Below are 6,000 nucleotides of genomic sequence, written 5' to 3'. Positions count from 1 at the left end.
GTTCACAAAGTTTCTCCTGACTGCCCCTCAGTATTATAACATTAGTTCAACATAGCCTCAGTCTGTGGGAGTAGACACATTAGCCACTCAATGTGCTAACACTGAGTTCAAAGAGTAATGTACAGAAAAAAAAAAAAAAATACGTGAAACAACATACAACATGGCAAAACTTCCAGCTTCCAAGTTAGAGGTTCGATCACAAACAGCCAATCGATCTGCCCTCAAGCTTGAACTGCTACTGGCCCAAGCTTGATGAATATTTTGATTCACTGATTCATTTATTTAAACATGCAAGACAAAAAGGAGAAATAAGAAAAAACATGAACATGGTGGTCGTTGTGGTTGCTTGCCATCACACACAGTTAGCTTGTCAATAGTGTGGTATTTTAAAATTATGCATATTGCGACATAGTGGACATAAAAACCAAAAGAAAACTCCAAGGCACTCTCTTTTTAAACATGAAAATGCCTTTATAGTTATGGCATGATTATGTTAGACCTTAAAACTGGCATATTTCTGCATCAGTCCTTCATCAGTTGACTACCTGATGAAGACTTGATGCTGAAACTTATGGTTATATCAGGAAAACCCTGATCAAAGAGCAACTAAACAAGAATTCATCACTAGGTTGTGGTACCTGACAAATTTCAATATCAAGATCTACAGATACATTTCAGTCAAAACTCAAAAGCTGAATATGGTTCAGTGCTGTGCACTAGTAAAAGCAGTGTATGTAATTAAGAATCTGCCTTTGCATGCTTCAACAACTCTGTCTTCTTGCCTTTCAAAGACTTGAGGGTCTTTGCCACACAAGACAAAAAACTTGTGCCACTTAATCTCTGATTTGAGTTTTTCTTTCCTACGGTCACAACAGCAAAAGATGAACTGCGTTCAGACAACGAGCAGAGACTATCTCCTCTCAGAGAGACTTGGATGTAAGTAAACAAAGTGGCACTCACTGCCATCACTTCAATCAACTTCTTCCTGGGTGTGGTTTCATTTTCTGTAGAGCTGAGCAACCAAAGGAATCTTTGCCAGCGTGAAACGACCCGACAAGAAGGTTTGCACGGAAAAGTTGACCACTGGTGAACATGATGGAGACAGTCTATGCTGGAGACAGTCTGATTGCTTCCTGCTTTTTACCATGTGAAAGATTTTCTAAAGAAAAATCTGCCAGCGCCGATCAAAATGCACGAGAAGATGTTGCCAAGACTTTTTAATACGTTATAATTTCTATAAAAATAAAAAAAAAATACAGCAATTAGAAAGATCTTTTGGACTCATAGACCATAATTTCTACATCTTCCTTTCCATATTGATTTACTAAGACCAGTTGTAAGGTGATTGAGGGGATGGAGGTAAATGATTGTGAACTGTTGCATGCTATGTTATTTATCAACCATGTTAATCAATAAAAAGTTAATAAAAGTTGATAAAAAAAAGAGGCTGCAAAAACTACAGGTCGCTTAAATGCACAATGATGACGACAACAAAGTCATTGTGAGTGATGAAATCATTAAAAATGTAAACATATTGTACACATACACCCACAGTATATCATAGTATATGGTTTTGGTAATCAAGTACTTGCTGCCTTAAAAGTCCAGTGGGAAAAATTTAGAAGGAAATATTGGCAGAATATGACAGAAATTGAATATATTTTCAGAAGTATGTTTTCATTAATGTATAATCACCTGAAAATTGGTGCGTTTTTGTAATCTTATGGGAAGGTGCGGGTCCTCTTCCCTAAACACCGCCATACTGAACCGCCATGTTTCTACAGTAGCCCAGAACGGACAAACTGAACACTGGCTCGAGACAGGGACTTTGGCATTTTTTGAGACTTTCGCAGCCACTCAAACACGCTTGGAAGGGGGAAGTCAGGCAAACAGTATTAATTTGGTTTCAGTCTACACCCTCACCACTAGATGGCACTAAATCCTACACACTGGTCCTTATAGATTTGCATATTGACATTGTCAAAAATGAGTACACATTCGTGCTCTTGAATCCAGGCTTTTGAAGAAGTCATGTCAGGTGTCAGCAAGGTTCAAACAGTCTCATATCATAGATAAAAATACCTGCACACTGACAGAAAAGCGCTTCATCAGCTGGGTCTTTGAGTGGTCCTATGACTAAAACATTCACTTTTTGTCACATTTTTATGTAATAATTTGATCTTTTTTGCATCTGAAGAGCATTTGCTTCTTTTTTGTCAATATGCAGGCATTTTTTCCTATGATATGGAGAAGCTGAATAAAACAAGACAAGTTTAGTGTTATCTATTAAGACCTGTGGTGTTTAAAATGGGGGTCTTTAGTGATTGTGATTATTTTGACTATTATTGCAATTGCAATATGATTTGTGGTATCAAAGGGGATAATAATCTTTACATCATTATCATTACATCATTTTCATTGAAACATATATTCAAATGATTAGAGTGTGATTTTTGCAAGGATCTGTACCAAAGAAAGATGTTTTCTTAAGCCTGTAAACTATGATTTGTAGGTCAGGACATTTCTGCAGCACGATGATATTTAATTTAAAATGGTATTTTGGCACACATTTTACCTTTAACAAGTATTGCACATCCTGTTTAGAAAATCGCAGTAGCTCATATTACAAATTTGACATCATTTTGATTTAGTATTCAGCCCTGTAGTCTTTACCCAAAATTCTCTGAGGGCAACTGGCTGCATGCTAAGAAAATTTGCCTGCTTGAGTTGTATCTATGTCATTGATTTGCAGAGCTGGACCAGAATCAACCAGGAAGCACTGAAAACTATAAACACTGGGGTTGTTCAGGAGAAAAGTGAAGTATTTATTTTTGTTCATTCAGCAATCACATGCTCCTTGTTGCATTCAAACATGCGTGTGCTGCTAATGAACAACACGACAAAAACCTGCAAAAACTAATGCATGTGATAGCTGTCATATGGACAATAACTATCCATACGAAACATATAATCAGCCCTGGGGAACATAATGGTGCCCACCCAACGCCCCAGGCCTGCATCAAGCCTGCAGTAACCCTGCTGTACATACCCAAACTCTCAACCACACAGAGCAGAAAATAGTAAATAGAGCAGAGAAAGCTTTTTGAAGAGGCTGTTAGGAGCTTAACGCATTCTCTAATTATAGATCTCACTTGCTCTCTTTTTGAAGAGACCTGTAAATGGGAACACGCCAAGGTTTTAGATTACTACACGTCTTATAAAAATGAGGAAAAGCGGACCACATCGCAGCAATGTAGCAGCATTTTTACCTCCCCTCTCATTTCACTTAAGTGTAAAACATAAAGTACTGATGAACTCTTAAGAAGAAAAGGAACAGTTCACTTAAAGACCTCCATCAGTAACACGCCATGTGTCAAATGAGAGGGGAGGGAAAGATTGCCACGTATAACACAGATAGATAGATAGATAGATAGATAGATAGATAGATAGATAGATAGATAGATAGAGACAATGGTCGATGCTGAAGTTCTACCCAGAACCATTTACTTTCAAGGAACCCTTTTTTTGAAGAAAGGGTTTGTCAAGGATTTTGGGTAAGACTAAGAGTTCCTTTAAGAACTCAAAGAAGAGGGAGTTCTTCAAGGATTGTTGAAATGCTTGACAAACTCTTTCGTCAAGGGTTTTTTGTCCTTGGTAGAATCCCCTTGGTTGGTTCTAGATAAAACCCTTGGAATATAGAAAATGTTCTCCGTAGAACTCCCTGAGTCAGTGTGTTCTAGTTAAAACCCTTGAAATCTAAAATGTTTTTCAGTAGAACCCCCTGAGTGGGTTCTAGATAAGCCCTTTGGAATGTAAAGAAATCCTCAGCAGAACTCCTTGGACAGTGGAAAGGTTCCGAATGGAACCCCCAGAGAGAGTTCTGGATGGAACCATCACACCATAGAAGAGTTCACCTCAGAATCTCTCAAAGGGGGATCTGAGTTTTAAAGGATGGTTCTCCACATCACCCTGTATCTTGAGTTTTGGTAGAACTTTCTGAACGGGTTCAGAATGGAACCTTTATAAAATGTTCTTCAATCAGGACAGGCTGACAAACCTTTTATGGTTCTAGTCAGCACCTTTACTTCTAAAAGGATAGATAGATAGATAGATAGATAGATAGATAGATAGATAGATAGTGCGCAGTACTGTAGGAGCAAGAGTGAGTGAGTGTGTGTGTGTGCATATATGTGTGTGTGTGCGTGTGTGTGTGTGTGTGTGTGTGTGTATGTGTGTGTGACTGTGTAAGCGAGTGCATGTAGCAGCCTTTGTTCTTCTACTCACACCCCTTCTTCTTTCTGGAATAAGAAAATAAAGCGATGAAGGTCAGTTGGAGAGCAGACTGCCAAATATAGCCGCTGTGTTCATGTGAGGGCCAGACTCTCCAGAACGACAAGCCCAGCTCTGACCATGCCCTGTAATTGAGGAGAAAATAAGGACAGAAATTATATGTTTATTTTTGACAACAATTTTAATCTTCTGTGCTCTCCTTCAGAAAACGAGACGCCCACAAAAAGGCGCTGAGAATCTTAGTCTTACTCGAGACTGAAAGTTTCAGTTTTTGACTTTTTCAGCCAATAAATGAAATTCTGAAATGAACCTGATAAACCTGACACACAAGCAAAATTTATTTAAATGTGTCTTTAAAAACCTCACGCAATTTAATGAGAGCAAATTAAAAAGGATTACTTTAATCTTATGAAATAAAAGCACAATTAACATATATCAGTCACAGGGTTGGGCAACTTATCGATATTATAATGATACTGTGATATGAGGCTAGATATCGTCATGTTGTGATGTGGCATTAAGTGTTGTCTTTTCTTGGTTTTAAAGGCTCCGTTGCAGCAAAGTGATGTCATTTTTTTTTTAATTTAATCTTCATTAATTTAACACATATATGTAGGTTGGTTATTTGTAGTTCTTATCTTCAGACCATGTCAGAACTTATACACATGAGTTGTTCTTACTTGAAGTCTTTTAACTTGAAATGATGAGTTGATTAGATGCACTGCTGTGAGTTCACTCAACTCATCAAAGTCAGTTTCAAAAGGAACACCACCTTTAGACAACGTTGAACTGATAATTTTGAAGGTTCAGTCAAGGTCAATGATTTAAAGTGCAATTATTTATCAAAAATCTCATTCTGTTAGTATTTAGTGAAAGCACTCGTAGTCATCTCTACAGTATTGTTGCGACATCAATGTCAAGGTAAAAACATCAACAAAGATCACCGCACACTGAACTGATTTTACTGTGAGTTTATCTGAAGCGAACAACAAGCAGAGAGAGTTCTGTTTAATTATCAGTATCAAGGTATTTGATCAAATATATTGTGATATTTAATTTTGTCCATATCGCCCAGCGTCACGGCAGAGTCACACACTCTGTTGCCACTTTATTTGGCACAATTAGCTAAAACTAAGCAGTCCTACAATAAATCATCCTTTCCTCTCTACAGTATTATCACTATATCAATATTGAGGTATTTGGTCAAAAATATTGTGATACTTGATTTTGTCCAAACACTGTGAAAAAAATTCATACAGCAATTTAGTGGAATCAATTAATCTTTTCTTATTAACTTAATGTAAACAACAAGTTTTATTTATTCAAACTGATTAAACTTAAAATTGAAGTCTTTTGGTCTGAAATGATCAGTTGAATGAATGTACTAGACAGAGTTCAATCAACTCATTAATTTCAGTTTCTAAAGAAACTTGGTCAGAATATTGCCTGTAAATATCTTTAGCTTATTAAACATGTATTTAATTTATTTTTATAGTGTAACACCCAGCCCTATTCTCTTTTTTCCTTCGAAAAGACCTTTTCAGTGTAAAAAAGTTGCTTAAATGGATGTATTTCACAACCACACTTTTAATATAACTTACATTCTTGTGATGTGTATGAACATTTAATAACATGTTAATTTATACAATACAAAAGTGTGTCAGCCAATTTTAAAAAACAATAAACCTTTGGCGGGGTTGTTGTATTTCA

The sequence above is a fragment of the Lutjanus erythropterus genome, chromosome 2, assembly GCF_056507025.1.
Source record: "Lutjanus erythropterus isolate fLutEry1 chromosome 2, fLutEry1.hap2, whole genome shotgun sequence".
Classification (NCBI taxonomy): domain Eukaryota; kingdom Metazoa; phylum Chordata; class Actinopteri; order Lutjaniformes; family Lutjanidae; genus Lutjanus; species Lutjanus erythropterus.
The sequence above is the reverse complement of the archived record's forward strand: the minus strand, read 5'-3'. Positions refer to the sequence as shown.